We start from the raw sequence: 20,786 nt of genomic DNA, 5'->3' as shown, positions 1-20,786 counted from the left end.
CCAGGGCAGTAGGAAAGCAATAGGGTCCTCTTCCTTGTGACCTGGATAATTTCCCACCACTTTTAAGACTTGATCTTTCATGCTTGCTTTGGTTTTCCCAACTCCCCTCTTGACTCAAGTTCCTGAGGCTAGTCCGAAATGGATTTCACATTTGTAGAATAAGGGGAAACAGAAGCTGGTGAGAAAGAGAAAAAAAAAAGTTGACAGAGAGGATTTTTTTTTGGCCAACATCTACCAGTGTTTCCACTGCCAAGTCTGGATCCAGGCCTTGATCAGACTTGGATCAGGCTCGCAGGAGGGAGTGTTGCCTCTTTCTTGACTCTGTTTTGACAAAGAGTAGGAAATGGCTTTGAGAGAGTGAGCGAGGAGATGGAAAAGAAAAAAAAAATGCATCTGGGCAATGATATGAGTATTCTGTTACTTTTCAGTGGGTGTGGGCTTGGGGTTTAGTAAGTATGAAATATGTCTTGCTCCACATCTGTGTCTCCGGTAAGAGGAAGTGTATCTCTTAATTGAACCTGAGAAGCAAATATAACACTGCTGTTAGGTTCCCCTGGCTTGACAAATATTCTTTTCTAATCCACTGGCCAGTTGAAATGTGGTTCTTTCTCGTTGCTTGTTCTTCCTTCTTTATCATATTCAAACTGGTCTCCACTGTGTGTGTCTTAGGGAAAGTCCCCAGACGGCTTCAGGGTTCTCATTTGTAAAGCGAACAGTTTGGATTAGACCAGTGGTGTTCCAGCTGAAAAATAACAGAAACAACTGGAAGGGTTTTTGGTTCAAACATAGCTTGTGCAGAGCTCAGCCTCACAGGGGGATCCTGATGTAACTTTTTTTTTTTTTTAAGATTTTATTTATTTATTCATGAGACACACACACATACACACACACACAGAGGCAGAGACACAGGCAGAGGGAGAAGCAGGCTCCACACAGAAGCCCGACATGGGACTTGATCCTGGGACTCCAGGATCATGCTCTGGGCCAAAGGCAGGCACTAAGCCACTGAGCCACCCAGGGATTCCCCTGATGTAACTTCTTGAAGGCCTAGGGCTCTAGGGACTTTTGGAATGCCCTCTGGGGCCCCCAGATGTTTGCCAAGGTCTTTTCAGCTCTAGACATGACACTTTGGTCATTCGAAGCACCACGACAGTTTGGCGCTACGATGGCACACTTTCTGTGGGTACTGTAGCATTTGGGAGCACGCCACACGCACGCTGGCCCATGTTTATAAACTGACCTAGAGATGGGGATTTGTCTCTTTGTGAAGCCGGTATATCTTGTGTTTCTTTTGGGAAGTGGCTCAAAAGTTACTTCAGAAACTGAATGGAGTGGAAAGAACTCCAGGAAATGGGGAGAGGAGCTTTGTTCATAGCCTGGGGAAGTCTGGAGTTTTGCCCTTTGTGGCAAGTTGCCTGTACTAGCAGAAGCCGAGCTGCTACCCCAGGGCACATACCAGGGGGAAGCAGGGCCAGCAGGCAGGAGGCCCCCACACTGGTCCTTTGCCCAGACCCTCTTTCCCCAGTGCACGTGCTGGCCAGGCTGAGGTAGTAGGAAGGTCGTGGAGGATGTCTCTGTGAGCTGGGTACTGGCCTTTCAGCATCACAGGGCCAGTCCCCGGAGTGGGAGATTAGGCTACTACTGGAAGCATCACCAGGAGGAAAACACCAGGCCAGTCACTTGTACCCCACCCGCCTTAGTCATTTCCTCACCACTGTGAGTAGACTTCTGCTTTTCTGACTGGAGCGCCTTACCTCTCTCGTCCTTACTCTGTGGATCTAGGGACATTTTACTGGGCTTAGAAACATACTTCACATGGTGCAATTTCATTCAAGTCTGGCCTTGTCCAGCATCCGGCCTAACCTAGGACAGTGTGTAGAGTGAAAGGGTAGAGGCTGAGGTAGAGACATTAGTGTGTGAGCACCATCTAGTGGGGAGTGAGGAAGAGTGTGTGTGCTGAAGGACTAGCAGAGCTCTTTCCAACGGGTGGATAGTTGGATAGTAGGCTGAATAGTATTCAGATCTTTGAATACTACGGGGAATATGATTTTAAGCAAAATTACAATAAACATACTAGACTATACCAACATAAACATAATTTTAGTTTTTTTCTTAATGATTCCAACACGGATGAGTGTCATCATAAAGCACACTAGTTATTATGATAGAGTGCTATAAATGTAACAGATTGGAAAAAATCTATAAAAAACCTTTTATCACATCTAAGTTTCTATTTTCTAAAAACGTATACACCCAGAAATAATATACCATGCAACCATTAAAAGAAAGAGGCTGACATAAAGAACTGGCTTGGTTTCAGCTCAGGTCCTGATCTCATGGGTCTTGGGATCAAGCCCTACGTCAGGCTATGTGTTCATTGAGGAGTCTACTTAGATCCTCTCTCCTTCTGCCCCTTCCCTGCCCCTGCTCACATGCTTGCTCGCTCTCGCTCTCTCTCTAAAATAAATAAATAGGGGATCCCTGGGTGGTTCAGTGGTTTGGCCCCTGCCTTCCGTCCAGGGCGTGATCCTGGAGACTGGGGATCGAGTCCTGTGTTGGGCTTCTTGCACGGAGTCTGCTTCTCCCTCTGCCTATGTCTCTGCCTCTCTCTCTCTCTCTCTCTCTCTCTGTCTTTCATGAATAAATAAAATCTTTAAAAATAAGTAAATAAATGAATAAATAAATAAATAAATAAATAAATCTTACCAGGAAAAAAAAATAAAAGAACTGACTAAGAGATATTAAAAGAAAGAAGACATCACTGGAATACTATATTTCACATGGGAAACACAGGAAAAATATTCGTGTATGGAAATACATATACACATACATGTATACTATACATATTTTAATGCATATATATGTATATATATGATTGACGGGATAGCAATACATACTTGTTTTGTTATCCTGGACTAATCATTGTGGTGGTCTCTGGGGAGAGAGACCAAGGGACTGGGGAAAGGAATCGAAAGAAAAACACACACACACACACACACACACACACACATTTAATTTGTTGATGCTGTGTTTTCTTCTATACCCTGTACATTCTGGCAAGTAACACGTTACAAATCCAAATAAAGAAGAAAACTAAATGTGAAGTCTTTAGTAGTATTTATCAATTATAGTAGCTATTATTATGATTATTAGTAGTAACAGTATTAGCAATAGTCATAATATTGTCATTTTTCACTTCCTTCTAGAAAAGCAGTGTGCAGAAAATAAATCTGGTTTTCTGAGCTCTCTGGTTATTTGCATCCTGGTGAAGTGGGAGTCCAAGGTACTTTCCAAGCTAATTAATTCAGTTGCCTGGAGCTCAGTGCTAATGAGTGTAAGGAAAGAGTTCTCAGTGACAAGATTCTTAATACCAGCCTATAAATGATTATCATCACTTACAAGAGAAATTTAGAGAAAGAATATAGCTGATTCAGCATGAATTCATTGCTGAAAAATAATTCAAGCTGCCAGAAGCTCTTTTGAAATACTGAATTTGAGAATCTTTGTGTTGTAAAAAGCCTCAAAGATGCCATAGTCCTGTACTTATGGTTTTCTTGGCCCCAGAACTCTTTCTCCTAATGAAATCTTACTCTACACTCTATATTTGGGTTTGTAACCCATAGGATTGGCAAGAAGGGAAGCCATGCAGTTGTCTGTATGTTTAAATTTGGGGTACATATGAGGTATCACTTATGCTGTATCATACAGAGTTTTGCAATAAACACACTGACATATGTACACCTAATAATTATTGTTAAAATAATCATCTTGGGAGGTAGTTCATGTATTCCAATGCCATATCACTGATCTTTAAAATTTGGGAACTTCTCTTTTGGAATTGCCTTTTTATCAGTTTTCACTGGTGAGGTGAAAGTCACATTACATTATTTTGGGTGATACTCCTTTGGAGTTAAAAAACTCCACTAGGCCGCTTAGCCCACTTTCTCAGTTGTCAGATTTATCAGAGATTGCCCATTTCTCAAAATTAAATCAATCTCCCCAAATGAGAAAAAACAATGTAGCTTTTCCCTAACTCCAAGAGATGCTTCACTTTTGCATCTTTTCTTCATAAAATATTCAACATGTACAAAGCAGTTTGCCAAGGTTAAAGGCAGATCTCAAGTTAAACCTAGTGTGTAGTTGTAGTACTAATTGTGGTACTCTTTGACTATTTGTCCACTTAATTTAGGAGAAATGGGGAAATAAGTTTGATAAATATAATTTAAATAGCTTGAATTATTTTAAATAAGCAACATATATCGATATTGATTTTAGACCTGTGCTCAGCAGTTGAAGGGTTACGAGGGTAGGCTTTGAACTCCCCTGATCAGGTTCAAGGGTGGGCTCTGAACTCCCCTGCTCAGGTTCAAATTCTATCTTGACCTTGGGCAGATTACTTAACATTTCCTGTGTCTTCATCTACTGCTCTGTAAAGTGGGGTTAAGAATACCTGCACTCTATTAAAGGCTGTGGTGACGAATGTAAAGGGAAATTTTCTGCTTATAGCAGTGCTTGCCCAGAAGGGATCACAATGACGATGTCTTTGTCACCAAAGGCCAGCTGGAGCTGATAAAGCACCGTGACCTTGTATTGACCCTGAAACCCTAGATTCTTCTTAGTGCTCCTAACGGAAGCCTTTCCTAAATAATGAGCAGTAAGGTTTGTTTTAGCCAATTGTGGGGTTTAAACCCCGTGGACTCCTTATGTCCTCTCCAGGGTATTAGATTTCAGTCCTTATTTAGCAAGAACCACATGAACAGCTCCCTACCCCAGGACTTTAAATACTCTTTTTCCTATCAGTGAACTCTTACTTAGTGAATTTTTTTCACTAGACTGTGTTCCTTTGTCTGGCAAATCAATAGACTTAACTTTTATTTTTATCTACTCATCCATTCGTCCATCCATCTCTCCATCTCTTCTCCACTTATTTATTACCTTTGATGGTCTTCTTTGTAAAAACATTTTTAAAAGATTTTATTTTTAAGTAATCTCTAATCTCTACATCCAACTTGGGGCTTTAATTTACAACCTCTAGATGACACGTCACATGCTCAAGGTACTTGGGTGGCTGAGTTGGTTGAGTTTCTGACTCTTGTTTCACCTTAAGTCATGATAACAGGATTGTGGGATCAAGCCCTGCATTAGGCTCCACACTTAGTGGGGAGTCTACTTGAGACTCTCTTCCTCTCCCTCTGCCTCTGTCTGCTCATGTGTGTGGGCATGCTATTTCTCTTTCAAATAAATAAATCTTGGGATGCCTGGGTGGCTCAGTGGTTGAGTGTCTGCCTTTGGCTCAGGGTGTGATTCCCAGGGTCCTGGGAGTCAGTCCTACATCGGGCTCCCTGCATGAAGCCTGCCTCTCCCTCTGCCTATGTCTCTGCCTCTCTCTGTGTCTCTCATAAAAAATAAATAAAATCTTTTTAAAAAAATTAAATTAAAAAATAAATCTTAAAAAGAAAAAAAAGAGTCACATGCTCACTGAGCCAGCCAGTTGCCCCTTACCTTTGATGGTCTGTTGATAGGCACAAATAAATTAGTGTATGTAAAGTGCTGCTATGTGACAAATATTATATCTTATTCACTCAACTGGTGTCTTGTGTATAACAACATATCACTGAGATATCTTAATTATATCTCTGTAAGAGTGTACATGAATAATAATGCATAGACTTTAGATGACAGAATGCTTCTAACTCAAATTTCAAATTTGTAAGTATGAGGTGCCTGTGTGGCTTAGGATACGTTAAGCATACAACTCTTGATTTTGGCTCAGGTCATGATCTCTAGGTCTTGGGACACACCTCTGCGTTGGGCTCCATGCTGGGTGTGGAGCCTGCTTAAGATTCTTTCTCTCCTTGTCCCCTGCCGCTTGCTCCCCTACTCCTCCTACCCCGCACATGCATGCATGCAATCTCGTGTGCTCTCTCTCTCTCTCTTATAAAAAAAAAATTGTAAGTATGATGTGGAATTCAGGATCAGGAACAGGAATCTTCAATGGCATTGAGAGGAATGGCTAGTAAGATTTTGAGTCTGACCAGTGGGGATGAAGCTGAAACATTCAGGTGTTAGTTAGGCTCAGATGCTGACATTCAAAAGATTTGTCACTCTGATTCTTTCTAACTTATGGACTATGAGTTAGAGAAAATTATAACTCTGAGCTCTTTAAGGAAACAGGGTTAAAAGGTAGTTTATTGATATATAAGCATCTGCAAAAAAAACTGTTTCAAGAGCTCAGTGCAATGCGCATACACGCCATGGCCTTGGCCTTTTGCTGTAGACTCCCAGCACAGCACACAAGGACATGCCTTTGTTACCAAGGAAATGACTTTCTCAGAGCAAAGAGACATCGAGGACACTTCTCAGTAAGTGGTACAGAACAAGGCCCTATTGTTTCTGAGACCTGCTGTTCTGTGTAACCGGAAACTCTGTGTCCTGTCCCTGTCCACCTGGCCCATCACCGCTACAGTGGCAGCAGCCAATCTGGGCTTTCCTTGGTGAAGTCCACTCTGAAGCTGACAGTCCACCTTCTCTTCCTACTTGCTCTGGCCATTTTGGTACATGTTTGAAATAACCAAAGAAGATAGGTCTTAGGCAATTTTGAATCCACCTCTGAGTGCTGCAGGAACTTCAAACACAAATGTGACAGGATCGCCTGAGGCCAAGACCCTAGATGCCACTGCTTTGTGGCCAGCTTACCTGCTTCTGCAGGTCAGCTATAGGACCACTGGGTGACTATATGGCAAAGACGATAGGAGGGACACTCAAAGCCAACAATCCAGGCCCTCCACAAGCTGGGAACCAATTTTGCTTCACATGTGAGTTCCTCTTTTTCTCTTTGTCCTTTTAGTTGAAATTAATTATTTATTTGGAATCTGTACTTCCTGACAATTGCCCAACTGACATGGCTGCAGCTCCTGTCCCCAGATCAATACTGAAAAAACTACAAAAGCAAGAAAGAAACATAGATTTTAAAAATTATGAACAAACTACCTGCCTCCATAGTGCTTCTTGATAAAGGTGTTGCAAATGAGAATAGGAGCAATGATTCTAGTGCTTGGGTGCATCACCTCCCTTTCCTTAAACTCTTTTTCTAATGTGCAGTATCAGAGAGGAGCTGATTCCCCCTTTCAGTACAGGCTCAAAGGACAGAAAGTACCCTAAATTGGAGAATACGTACTGTGCAAGCAAAAATATTAGAAAACAGAATGAGGGTATAAAATGAGCTTGAGATAAATATCCTAAAGAAAATGAGAATATATAAGTGATTTTTTTTTAGACTTTATTTATTTATTCCTGAGAGACAGAGAAAGGCAGAGACATAAGCGGAGGGAGAAGCAGGCTCCCAGTGGGGATCCCAATGTGGGACTTGATCTCAGGACTCCGGGATCATGACCTGAGCCCAAGGCAGACTGCTCAACCAGTGAGCCATCCAGGCGCCCCTATATTAGTAACTTGAAACTAGCATAGGAGATCATAGGAAGAATTAAGTGGAACTAGTAAGTATTAAAATACAATAGTTGAAATAAAGAACACAATATATAAGATAATTAGTAGGATAAATATGGTTGAAGGATGAACTAGATAAGGTTAAGGGAACTTTCCCAGAAGGGAACAAGAAAGGAGAAAGAGACAATAATATAAAAAGAAAATTAAGATATAAAGAGGAAAGAAGTAGAGATGCTAACATCCAGATCACAGAAGTCCCAGAGAAAGAGAAAACTAAAAACCAAATACAGGAAATGTTTGGGGAAATGATGGAGGTACATTTCCCAGAATTAAAGAACTTCAAAAGTTCTCAGATTGACTAGATTTGTGGTGTACCACACAGAGAGACACAGAAAAACCCATACCTAGACCAATTTTAGAGCATTTAAGTTTCATATAGCAAAGTCTAAAAGCTGCTAGAGAGAAAGAAACCATCTTTTAAAGGAGCAAGAGTCAGATGACAGCAGACTTCTCACAGCAGTCCTGGATGTAGTTAACAAATGAAGTAACCTACTTCCGACGTAGACTCTTGTATTCCAGCCACATTCAGATGGGAGGGGATTCTCCAAAAGAAGGAGGAGGTTCAGATCCTGGAGGAGGAGGGTGAATGACAAACATGCACCGTGGTAGCTTTGACAACTTTCTTTAGCTCTCTGGGCATCATTTCTCTAGGAAATACAACGGTCCTTCATCCATCTGTCCATCCATCCATCCATCCATCCATCCATCCATCCATCCATCCAGCAACAAACATTTATTTCTTTTGTAGTGCAACAAACATTTATTAAGAGCTGTTCTAGTGATCTATTATTTCATAATGAACTACCCCAAAGCTTAGTGACTGAATCAACCATTTTATCGTATTTCACGATTTTTGAGTTGGGAATTTAGGCAGGGCTTAGCTGAGTGATTCTCTATGTGGAGTCAACTGAGGTCCTTCCTTCAGGACATCCAGATGGTGGCTGATCTGACCTGGATAGTTCAGTATGGCTCCATGTATTTGTCTGCTTCTTTGGCAGGGGTGGCTGGAAGGCTGGGCTCATTTGGGCTCATCTCCCTCTCCATGTGATTCCCACATGGACTCTCCAGTAGGGTAGCTGGATTTTTTTTAAAAAAGATTTTATTTATTGATTCATGAGAGACAGGGGGGTGGGGGTGGGCGCAGAGACTCAGGCAGAGGGAGAAGCAGGATCCATGCAGGGAGCCCGACGTGGGACTCGATCCCAGGACTCCAGGATCACGCCCTGGGCCAAAGGCGGCGCTAAACCGCTGAGCCACCCAGGCTGCCCCCCAGGCAAGATTTTAAAACTGTACATTTGTTTTACCTGGTTGGCAAAGTGATGCATAAGGAAAAACAGACAAAACGAGAATGTAGAAAATTTGAAGAGTAAAAACAAAAAAAGAAATTAGTCATAATCTCATCATCCAAAAACCAGTACTGTTAGCATTTTGATTATTTCCTTCTGGTTTTTCATTCATTTATTTTTAGTTTGTTAACCACAGTAAAAGACTTCATTCTTTAGAACCGTTTTAGGTTCACAGAAAAATTGGACAGATATTACAAATACTTCCCATATAAACTCCTCCCCTGCACACACCTTGCCCTGTTATTAATATCCTGCCTTAGGTGGCACAGCTGTTATAAGTGATGAGCCAATATTTAAATGCTCTTTAAAAAAAAGATTTTATTTATTTTTCTGAGAGAGTGAGCGAGAGAGAGCATGAGCAGGGAAAGGGGGAGAAGGAGAAGCAGACTCCCTGCTGAGCAGGGAGCCCGATGTTGGGGCTCGATCCCAGGACCCTGAGATCATGACCTGAGCCGAAGGCAGCTGCTTAACCGGCTGAGCCACCCAGGTGCCCCTAAACACTATTATTAGCTGAAATCCCTTTTTTATATTAAGGTTTATCGTTGTGTTATACAGTTCCGTGGGTTTTGACAAATGCAAAAGACCACGTATCCGTCACTACTGCATCACACCCTTAGGCTCATCTCTGATCAGATGCCACCAGAAGACACTTCTGCCTGCAGCTTCTTTCTCTGCTTTTCTGTTAGAGCCCCACCCAAGCCTTCCTTTACCTTAGGGCACTTCTCTGTGTGTTCATGAACTCCCATGGACGTCACGGAATACCCCAGCCTGCCCTTGGCCATTCCCCTAATGCTAGACACCCAGGCTGTTGACTGTTTTTCACATATCATAATAAGGTATTTTAAAATCAGCTCATGGAAATGGCTTTCCAGTACTTAGATAGCTTTTAGGAAAAACAATCAATTTAGAAAGAAATGTGTTGTGTGGCGTCTCCCAGCACCTCCTAGACAGAAGGCCTTTGTCTGAAGGCTTGAGGCCTGTGCCACCCAGAGTGCCAGTGTCCTTCTGCCCTTCGCCGCGGGGGGAGGATGGGCCTTCTCAGGAGGCCAGGAAGAAAGATGCTGGAGGGCCCTTGGCGCCCTGCTTTCACAGGAGGCCTGGGCTCGGGCAGCCCGGGTGGCTCAGCGGTTTATCGCCGCCTTCAGCCCAGGGCCTGATCCTGGAGACCCAGGATCGAGTCCCACGTCGGGCTGATCCCTGCATGGAGCCTGCTTCTCCCTCTGCCTGTGTCTCTGCCTCTATGTCTCTCATGAATAAATAAAATCTTTAAAAAAAAAAAAAAAGGAGGCCTGGGCTCCAGGATTCACTCCTCTCTCGCCTTCCTCCCTCCTGCGCTCCTCGCAGCCTCTATATGTAAACCTGGCACTACTTGCTCTTTGCTCTCAGGGCTGGTTGGCCCAATAGGGACAGTAGCGCTGCTGTTGGTAGAAGTGAACTTGGGCTGTGTGGGATGGCTTTGGTCAACATGTCACTCTGGGTACTGGGCAGGTCACGCTGCCTCTCAGAAACCTCAAACTTTGTAACTGTCCAAAAGTTTTTATCAGAGGGCGAGAGACTCCACAGATAATATCTGTTTACTATTTCTCATAAAAGTGCATGCCAAAATTAATACATTTGTTTGTTTTTGTTTTTAATGTGAAATTGATAACCCTCCAGCTATATCTGCAGAACCCTGGAGTCCTGCGGCGCCTGGGTGGCTCCGTGATTGAGCATCTGCCTTCGGTTCAGGTCGTGATCCTGGGGTCCTGGGATCGAGTCCCGTGTCGGGCTCTCTGCATGGAGCCTGCTTCTCCTTCTGCCATGTCTCTGCCTCTCTGTGTCTCTCATGAATAAATAAATAAAACCTAAAAAAAAAAAAAAAAAAAAAAAAGGAAAAAAGGACCCTGGAGAATAACAGCACTTTCTCCCACCCTGAGTCACGTTTCCTGACAAAAATTTCGCGTGGATGTCATTATCGCCACTTCACAGTGAGAAGCTCTGGTCGGATCTGAAGTTCTCAAGAGACGGTGCTGCCACAGGCTGCCCTTCACGGCTGTGCCACAGGCTCACAGCTGGTATGTGGCAAACTGGAAGCTGGATCCAGGACGGCGTTTCCCTCACCCGCCCCAGCTGCCCAGGATGGGGCAAGCCACCTTTCATATCTGGTCCAAGGCACGCGCGCAACCCCCAGCCTGTGCCCCCCGCCCCCCACCATGGCACCCAGAGCCTTGTTTGTTTTTGCCCCGGGAGCCCAGGTCTGTCCCCTGACCTCTGACCTAGCACTGTGTGTTCCAACCACTCTTGGTCTGTCATCCTGGCTCCAAACAAAGTGAACGAAAGCTCTTCAAGCCCTGCTTTCATACTCGAGGGGTCAGTGAAAATGGGTGGTGTAGTCATGTGGCTGAGGAGTCATTTCGGCCTTGAAATAACAAGTAAAATATACTATAGTTCACGGCCTAGCAAGGCGTAGCTACCAGCTGGGAAGCAGCGAGCATCAGGAGCGCCCTCTCTGGGCCACAGAGACTTGGGTTTGGGTCCTGTCCTCATACCTCAGGCCGCTTAAACTCTCTGGGCCTCAGTTTCCACTTGTGTAAAGCAGGGCTAAGCAGAGTGCCGGCTCTTCTAGGGCCCTAGTGGGCACCAGATGAGGAAAGAAGAGGCACTTAGCCTGCCGCCCGGCATAGTAGGGCCTCACCACGCTGCTGCCTGGATTCTGCGGCCGCCTGGAAAGTCCCGGAGGCTCGGTCTGTGGGTCACTGGATCCCCAGGGCTGTCCGCAATCGCTTCCACACGGCGAGGGGGCAGCCTTCCCCGGGAGCGCCTCTGCTCAGGTCTTGCAGGCCTCCTGCCGCCACAAGTGCCCACGGCTTCAGGTCGCGGACCTCCGAGGGAGGGAAAGTCACCTCATAATTGTGCCACGCGCGCGCCTGGCTCCGAAGAGCCAAGGAGCAGGCGACGGGGGCCCACGCGCCAGGTTCCCAGGTCCGCCGGAGTTTTCCGAGGTGGGAGTTCCCGTTTCTTGGATTTCTCGGCCCCGGGTCGCGGCCTCCACCCCGCCGCCCACGGACGGACGGCGAGGCTTTGCTTCCGTGGGGGCGAAGTCTTTCGAAAGCGGGGAAAACGCCTTCGTTTGCTGTCCTCCCGCGACGTGGGCAGGTTCTGAGCGATTCCTCGGGGGAGCCGGGCCGCGACCTCTAGCGACGTGCACGGGGCAGGAGGTTAAACGGGCGCGTTCGCGGCGGGTCTGTCAGCTGGGATCTCGCTGCGCAGCCGGCACGGGCGGGGGCGACCGTGACACCCTCCTCCCTTTAAGAGGCCCCCCTGGGCGCCCCCCTGACCCCCGGCGCCCCCCCGCCCCCCGTATACCTGGACACCGCGCGCTCTGCAGGGAAGAGGGGGTCGCGAGTGCCCTCGAGGGCGGGGGCCACCGACCGGGCGTTGCTGCTCCTGCCGCCGCCGCGGGCCCGCGCTGCGTGAGGGGGCGCCCGGCAGGGGGCGCTGCGCACCGCGCGGCCCAGGCTCCCGGGAGGCGGCGGCCCTGGGGCCTCCGTCAGAGGCTCGAGGCCCGCGGGGCGCCCAGGGCCGAGCGAAGCGTCCTCCGGCCGCCTCACCGCCGGGTCGGGCCCGTCTCCGGGCCCCAGGGGTCGCTGCGACGCCTCAGACGCTCTTTGTGTCCACGGCGGCCCGCGCTTTGGGCCCGCGCTTGACCCCGGGGCACCAGCTCTATTTGTGCTCGCTCAAGAGACGGCACTATCTCAGGAGCACTTTTATCTTTATAAACCCACTCGTGACAGATTTGTATTCTGAGATGTTGTTGTTGTTGTCGTCGTCGTCGCCCTAAGCTCCGAAAGTAGGTTTGCCTGGTATATTATTTATGCGTCCCAGAGCGCGCCCTTTAGAAATTCAAGGGAAACTTGTAAAATGTTATCCTGGAGGGAAGCCCAGGAGGGGGTTGTTCTTGCAGCGGTGACTTGGTCTGAGGGGGAGCAAGAAATGCAGTGAGGAGGGGGTGTACTGAGGGGACCTGCCCAGAGTTGTTGTCCACCCCCTCCAGCACCTAGAAAAAAATGGAGATGACTGGAGTTGATCTGTTCTAAGGATTTTTTTTTTTAAGATTTTATTTATTTATTCATGAGAGACACACAGAGAGAGAATGGCTGAGACACAGGCAGAGGGAGAAGCAGGCTCCATGCAGGGAGCCTGACGTGGAACTCGATCCTGGGACTCCAGGATCATGCCCTGGGCCAAAGGCAGGCACCCAACTGCTGAGCCACCCGGGCTGCCCTGTTCTAAGGATTATGGCAGAATTTTGGTATGGGGGGAAGAGACGCAAGATGGGGTTCGAATTGGAGAGAGAACAGATCTGGAAGGTCTGAGAAGGGTTTGAGTTAAGTGAACAGGGAGTGTGAATGATGCCCTGGGCTCACATCAGGAGAAGCACCTGAAGAGAGAATTTGGTAACTTGCCAGGAGGGGGGAACCGGAAAGGCTTTCACCTGCAAGAGCCCGGCGGGGAGCAGCAGCTGGCCTGGCCTTGAAGTACTGGGGTAGCCATACAAAGGGGGTTCTCTTACCTGCCTCTCGCCAGCGTGTTCCTCTGACTCTTCTCCCACATTCAGAGGGAAATAGATTTGGGAGAAGTTCCCCACATCCTCATTCCTGGCCTTGGCTAGTTGTTTCTCCAGGATTTTTCCTATAGGTGTCCGATCCCCTTTTACACCCTGTGAAATCACGAATCTCAATCTTTCCCCTAAGGCTTCTCCTACAGAAGTCTCTATGTCTCATTAAAGTTTTTGTGTTTGTAGTTATGTATTGCTTCTGGTTTTTTATTTTTGGTTCCTGTAGGTTTTTGCTGAGAAAAATGATCTTTGGAGCCTGGAGAAGGTAGGGAATCTGTGGTTTCTCTAGATTGCCCTTTTCCTTCCAGGGCTCATGGGAGGGGGGGGAGGGGTTCTGTCCCATGGACTTTGGCTTTAGTGGACTTGGGTGGGGGTCCACAGGAAGGGTGTGAGTATAAGCACTGAGCACTTCTCAGGCACAAGGACATGGAGGTTTCAGGTGAGTCAGCAAACAAAAGCATAAACACTTTGAAAACCAAGTCCAGCAGAGTTTATTTAGCTTATTTCAAATAAACTCACCCCCATTCCCACCCCTTAGGGCACACACGAAGAATGATGCTTGTATGTGTAGTATATTCTCGTGGATATATGCAGTGTCGTGAGTAATTCTTAGCTTGTGATGTAAATTCTATCCTGTTCTTGCTCACTCAGAGACATGTTTTGGAGTTGAAAATGAAAGAATTCGGATTCTTTATAAGTTTGTGAAGTTTTTGTGTGTGTGTTATGTGGGAGAGGTAACAAATGCAAATGGGAACTTTGCTAAGAGATGAGGATTGATCCTGATTTATCAGGGCAGTAGATAAGAACAAGGCCAGAAAACAACAGGTAGTCACACAAAGAACCATGCGTTGGTGTGGCGTTTTTACTACGTGGCCTTTGTAGAATAAATAGGGTGAATTCACATCATTTTGGAGAATGTGAAGCTAGGACTTGTAGAGGGCTTATGTGAATTTTTTTTAAGACCATGGTATATATCACAGGTGTACTGAAGATTCCAGCTGGCAGCTCATGCCTTTAAACACCTCATGCCCTTTGTGAGGTGAGTGGGGAAGACCAGGTGCAGGCCTGATATGTGCCTCATTCCATTTTCGGAAGGGCTGAGGTGAGGCGTCTCCTACAAGTCAAGAGGGCCAAGACCCTGGCCACGTCCCCCAGTGCTCAGGTGAGTGTTCTTCTCTGAGTGCTAGTATCTGATGGGTCCAACATTTGTGAAACACGCTGGCCAAGAGGCTGGCTGGAATATTGTTTGGCATTCTCAGGTTGACAGAACTGGTTTTATGTAATTTGAGAGGTGTGTGGCATGTGAGCCAGGCTTTTATCACTCGCCCCCTTTCCCTTCCTGGGAATTGTTTGTGTGGCGGAGATTTCCTGTCTGTATTTTTAGTGTCTCATTCTCCATGGTTGCTCAAGTATCCATGGCCATGTTTTACTGACTCACGCAGATTCCCAGATGCCCCTGATAAAACTGATGGCTACTCAGTGTGGAAAGCCCAGGAATTGTCCCATAGCTTGCCTCATTGGGACAATTATTGGGGGAAAAAAATCTGGTTTTTCAGAAAACAGGGTTTTGCAGATAGCTTAGCTTTCAGAATGACAAGTTTTGTTAATTAGCTTTCTTAATGCTGAAGCAGAAGAAGGATATATTCTGGGGTAAAGCAAGAGGGAATGGGTACAGCAAGTATTCATACTGCATTTTTTCCACCGTCCCCTCTCCTTGCTGCTGCTTTCAGGCCAGCTGGAGTTCCCAAAGCCCCGCGTCTGTGGGCAAGGCTGCGTGGTGAAAGAGCTGAGTCACAGCTTTGCTTCTCTATAATTATAAATTTTATCACCTCATCTGACATAGAGAGGGTGTTGGTTGGAAATGAAATACACATTAGGAATAAGCTCTTTAGAAATAGAAAAAAAGAGAGAGAGAAAAAAAAAGCAAAAACAGTAAAAAACAAAACAAAACAAAACCCAGCTTTCACAATGTGAAGGCTTTTTTCCACTAGCTAAGGTCATGAAGAGACAGAGGAGTCATTTCCCCTTCTTGCCCATAAAGTCATGAAACTTAAAACATCAAAATAAACAACACTGTAAATTTCTTGTCCAACCCTCTTCTCATTATTTTGTTTCGTGTCCTCAGAGCCCAAGTTTGGAGAACATACCTTGTCAGCTGCCCCCACCCTATCTTTTCTCCCATCTTCTTTGCTGTTCTCTCAAGACCTTATTGGAAATCACTTTAGGAATGAAGTCTTGTCTCCCTAGGAGATGTCGTTTTATGGTATGTCATCGTGCTTCCGAAACTTAAAAATTGTTCTTGAAGGGTGCCTGGGTGGCTCTGTAAGTTAAATGTGTGCCTTTGGCTCAGGTCATGATCTTGGGGTCCTGGGATCAAGTCCCACATGGGGCTCCCTGCTCCGAGGGGAGTCTGCTTCTCCCTCTTTCTCTGCCTGCCACTCTTCCTGCTTGTGCTCTCTCTCTCTCTAATAAATAAATAAAATCTTAAAAAAAAAATTTGCCCTCGGGTCATTCTCTGTGTACATCACATCTCTAATAGACTGGAAGTTCTAGATCAGAGGCAGTGCCTTCCAATGCCTCTTTGTTCTCTTTGTGCTTCTTTCTTCCATGGGGTGGTCTTTAGTATGGGGAGCATCCAATCTCAAATCTCTTTTCCAACTTTGACCAACCAAGCTCCCACCTAGCTAAGCTAAGGACAAACTCCCTTTCCAATCGCATGTGTAAACAGCCCCCCCAAATAGCCAGGACATGCAAACCCATAAACTTTCCTAGTACACCTCTACCCAAATATGACCTTGTTGATACCATCTCCTTTTAGAGGACAGATCCGGATGTTTCTGTTGCTTGGTTGCTATTTGCCACATGCTTCCTGGACAGGTTTCCAGGTAACCTTAATGGTTGTGCTTCTGGGGAAGGAGGAGTAGAAAATAATTCACCTCTTCAGTAAGTGGCTGTAAAAATATAACAGCATTTAAAAGCTTTTAAAGAGCAGCCCTCTCCTTCCGGTGGCTCGGGCCCTGTTAGCTTTGTGATAGGAGCCCCCATAGTGCTTTGTGCTTGGCAACCTCTGACTTGGACAGAAGGCGGATTTAAAGGCCAGAAGATTGATTTTTTTTTTCCCCCAGTAGAGAGTTTTCCATGAGGGGTGTGGGAGAGGAATGACTCTGGGGAGCAGTGGTCAGTGAGGCTTACTTCTCCATCTGCTCTTCATTCATGGGTGAGGCTGAACAAGCTTCTTGTCTCGACAAGTGAGTCCCAGACCACAGAGGGAAGCAGTTCATCCTGGGGGTCCCAGGGTGATGGGGCACCCAGAATTAAGAGGTACGGACTGTCTGTCACTGCCTCTCCTCCCACTCGCATTCCCATCAAACCTTGCAGGGCAAATGTCCCCAAATTGCATGTGTGTTTTGCTTTGATGTGGCCACAGTGTGGCCACCCAGGCTTACTCTGGTGCAGCTGGAGCCCATGGTTCAAACTAGGCCTGACTGTCCAATTTCGGAAATTGGGAGGTGTATTCCCCTCTGCCAGGGCTTGGAATTTACCTTCCCTAGAGCATTGAGTAAGAAACTCATGTTTATAAAATCCCAAGCCCCAAGATTTCTTCCTGTCAGGGCTAGAAAAGAAGTAGGCACATAATGTCAAGCAGACCCTGCAACTTCTGTCCCTCCATTCCTGCCCAGCACAAAGTTACCGGGGGAAAAACAGGTCTAGGTGAGGAGAGGGGGTGTATTGGTTGGTTGAACCCTGAAAATGGAATTTTAAAATTGTCACTGCAGATCAAGTCATTAAATTTTTGGTCTGTAATCTTATTACTTCCAAAACTATTTCTAAAAGTTATATATAAAGTCCTAAAAAAACTACACTGTATCTCAAATGCTCTGTGTAACATTTTGTTTTGTTTTCCCCTAAGAAGTGCTAATGTAAGTCCTCTAAAAGATGTACACTCTCCATGTGCTTTATTTTTTGTGCAAATATATATATATAAATATATATATTTAATAAAGTTTTTTTAAAATCAAGCACTCAGTACTTGGCAGTATCTAACAGTTGCTAAATCAACTCCAAATCTTCTCTAGGTCTCTAAATCAACCTTTTGGTGTCACCTTGAGCTGAAAGCCACTTCTGCTCAGCAGCCATGTGCCCATCTGTGTTGATTCTCATGGACATACTGATAAAGAGTTTATCCACCATGATGTGCAAATTACTTCTTATGATTTAGAGAGAGAGCTTGGTTACACAGCACCTCCTAGTTCTTAAAATTAAAAATATCAATGTCCATTTTATATAATGGGACCTAATTAAAATATGCATGTAAGTCTTTTATAAGACATGAGAGGTGTGGGTCGTGCAATATTCTATGGGTGAAGACATAACCATGTATATATTTTGGTGTTCATCAACTCCATGAAAATAAACTCCGTGAAACTCCATGAAAATAAAAATTCCAAACTACCACCCAAAAAAATGTCACTTGGCTTTAAAGATGGAAAGTAGTGAGTTTCTACAGTTTCCAATTATTTGGGCTGTGCAAGGTTAAAGCGAGAGGAGCTGAAAAGTTCACGTTAAGGCAGCTTGAGGCTCACCTAGTCCCACATTTCCAGCAGGATCGAATTCTCTGAGTCACATCAACTCTGGGTGGGAGATTCACTGAGGAGTGGAGCAGGGCAAAACCCAGTCTGTGGGATGCTAGAAGTAGAGGCAAATGGTTAGAGTTCCCACAAATAAAAAATAGTGAGATTCATTCTCCTCCCACCCCACCAGACACAATTCAAAATAGACTAGTCAAAATCACATCATCGTCATGAAAAATCCTCCCATGGTCATTACCTGGTTTGTTAAAATATGTTTAATTTTTCCTTTCTCTTTGAATCGCCACCACAGTAAGCTCGTGCTTGATCTGCCCCTTGGCTACCTTAGCAGACAGCAAGGCGGGGCGGTTGTGGGGAAGGGCAGCTATGGAGGTGGTCATTTGAGAGAACGTAGGGCTCTAAGCCAGAGGGTCGTGCTCCTGCCCAGCCAACGGGGCAAACAGAATAAAGACACAGCCCCAGCAAGAACTCTCGAGTGGGTGGATTTCAGAATGTGTAGAACAGCTCTTCGTAGGTCTCAAGCACTGGGTACTTAGTTTATAATTTGCACACATTCATTTTCTGGCTGGAAGGCTGGAGGCAAACAGACAGCTCATTAGGAAAATAACCGAAGAGCTAAATATAATGGAGGAAGTAGGCAGCAGCTCCCAGACAGATGAGCATGGCTCATAGTCCTTCACGGAGATCAGAGGCCAACCCAAACCAACGTGTGTGTCCCTCAAAGGTCAGCCATCCAGGGCTTTGTCAGACCAGGAAGGGAACAGTTTCAAAGGGCCTTTTGTGGAACACGCACAGCTCTGGCCCCTGAGATTCAAATCAGGATCTGGAAACCTGTGTGGCAACTGCTCACACGCACAATGCTTAGAGACCAACGGGGCCCTCCGTCGTCCTTTTTGTCGTTTGTTTTTTTCCCTTTTTATGAGCACCAAGCTTTCCCTGTAGTTGGATGAGAGATCATAAGAAACAAAATAACCAAGAGTTGTAGTTATTTACTTATTTTTGAATAAAGCCAACATAATCTTCATTGGATATTATTCAGAGAACTATATAGGAAATGGATTTAAAAAACATTTAAAACATCATTATTTGTATCATAGGTCCTGTTGCCTTGTGGGTAATAGAGTATACGTGTATAATATTTCCATATATGGGAACAAAAACCCAACCTTTGAAAAGATAAGCAAGAAACTTGTTAAAAATGGAAATACAACTTAAAGTAGATGCTCAATGGCTTTTGACTTCTACTTTGCTAAATCCTATCTTCTCTATGTATTATCTTTTCTTTCACTTAAAATGGCCAACAATTCTTCTCTGGCCTTTTCTATCTTTGGTGAGTGTTAGAAACAAACAGTGAGGAACAGGGAGTGCTGATGTTTACTGTTTTGCTTCTAGTCTCTTTTTCAGTCAGTACATAGTTCTTGTGTGTTTTGATTAGTTTTTCTCAAGCAGGACCCTCAAGGGCTCTGGGCTTTTCAGATTTTGTGTTGTATGAAGCTCAGACCTCAAGAGAAGAAAGCCTAGTGCCCTGCCCTGGCTCATGCCCCACTTTCTAAGCTGGGGCCCATGGCTGGTCCTTGTTCTCTGAGTTACAGCTTTTGTAACTGTTGGCTGAGTTGTTAAGGACATTGAAATGGAATAATGACTATATAAACCCTACTCACATGTAAATTATGTGCTATTATTAGTAAAGTTACTATTTTATCCCAAGACAGAGGGCCACTGGCAGTCATTCATTTGTTATACAGTTTTCCTTTTATTCCTATCATTCCATTCTACATGTTTTCCCTTCTATTTCTGTCCCTGGTTGCCTTCAAATTTTATAAGTTTAAAATGATGTCATCATTATTGAGCCATGCCTCTGAGTCAGCCACTGAGCATATGAATCAACTGAAATTAAGGGAAGAGTCATCTCAAGTCCAGTAGGACCTGACACTGTGGAGTCAGCTTCTCTTGAAGACAAAGAACCATCTTTTGTTGTAAAGTTCTAATTGAAACCCTGAGTCAAAGGAATAAGCTAGAACTTCTAGGGCAAAGAACCAGGGAACTCAATAGGCAATAAATGAAGAGTTGGAGGAATTTACAAATAGCCGCAGAGGGCAGTTTTGAACCTGTAGGCCTCGTAACCTATAATCATTCTTGAAGACAAGAATATCATAATTTCAGCAAGCTGAATAAAGGAGACCAACCAGCGAATCCAGCCTGTGGTTATGCAATGGCTTACGTTGCAGTTCTGAAAGCTTGCTGACAGCAGGTTCTCTCTCTCTCCACCCTTTCATTGAAGTTTCTTGACCCAGGAGGGTTGAACACTTATTAGAAGCCCATGCCTAAATCAGATTTCTTAAGCATTAGTCATTATCATTTGCCATATTCCTATTGGGATGATGTATTTATAAACCAGCAACTCAAGTTCTCTGTGAAACCCTAGTGCGGGAGTCTCAGTCTTTGGTTTTGAGCCATGGCTCTGTTTGGAAGTCTGGTGGAGCCTGTGGACACTTCTTAGAGTGGCGTTCTTGAAAGTCTGAAGCAAAATACATAGAATGCTAAGGAAACCAATTATATTGAAGAATATATTTTTAAAAATACTTATTTATTCATTCATGAGCGACAGAGAGAGAGACAGAGACACAGGCCAGGGGAGAAGCAGGCTCCATGCAGGGAACTTGACATGGGACTTGATCCTTGGTCTCTAGGATCATGCCCTGGGCTGAAGGCGGCGCTAAACCGCTGAGCCACCTGGGCTGCCCTTGA

At 45.2% G+C, this 20,786-nt stretch overlaps 2 long non-coding RNA genes across 2 annotated transcripts; one reads left to right on the top strand and one right to left on the bottom strand.

The window, feature by feature from the left end:
* Nucleotides 1–10,465: 10,465 nt before the first annotated feature.
* On the bottom strand, nt 10,466–12,183 carry LOC140612735 (uncharacterized). The gene is made up of 2 exons (XR_012013898.1): nt 11,108–12,183; nt 10,466–10,696 (listed from the first exon to the last, which is right to left on the bottom strand). It is a non-coding gene; the product is annotated as an uncharacterized lncRNA (long non-coding RNA).
* A 153-nt stretch (nt 12,184–12,336) lies between these two features.
* LOC140612737 (uncharacterized) lies at nt 12,337–16,718 on the top strand. The gene is made up of 4 exons (XR_012013899.1): nt 12,337–12,681; nt 13,676–13,714; nt 14,430–14,611; nt 15,575–16,718. It is a non-coding gene; the product is annotated as an uncharacterized lncRNA (long non-coding RNA).
* Nucleotides 16,719–20,786: the final 4,068 nt, after the last annotated feature.

This window comes from Canis lupus, chromosome 2 (assembly GCF_048164855.1).
Source record: "Canis lupus baileyi chromosome 2, mCanLup2.hap1, whole genome shotgun sequence".
Classification (NCBI taxonomy): domain Eukaryota; kingdom Metazoa; phylum Chordata; class Mammalia; order Carnivora; family Canidae; genus Canis; species Canis lupus.
The sequence above is the reverse complement of the archived record's forward strand: the minus strand, read 5'-3'. Positions and strand labels throughout refer to the sequence as shown.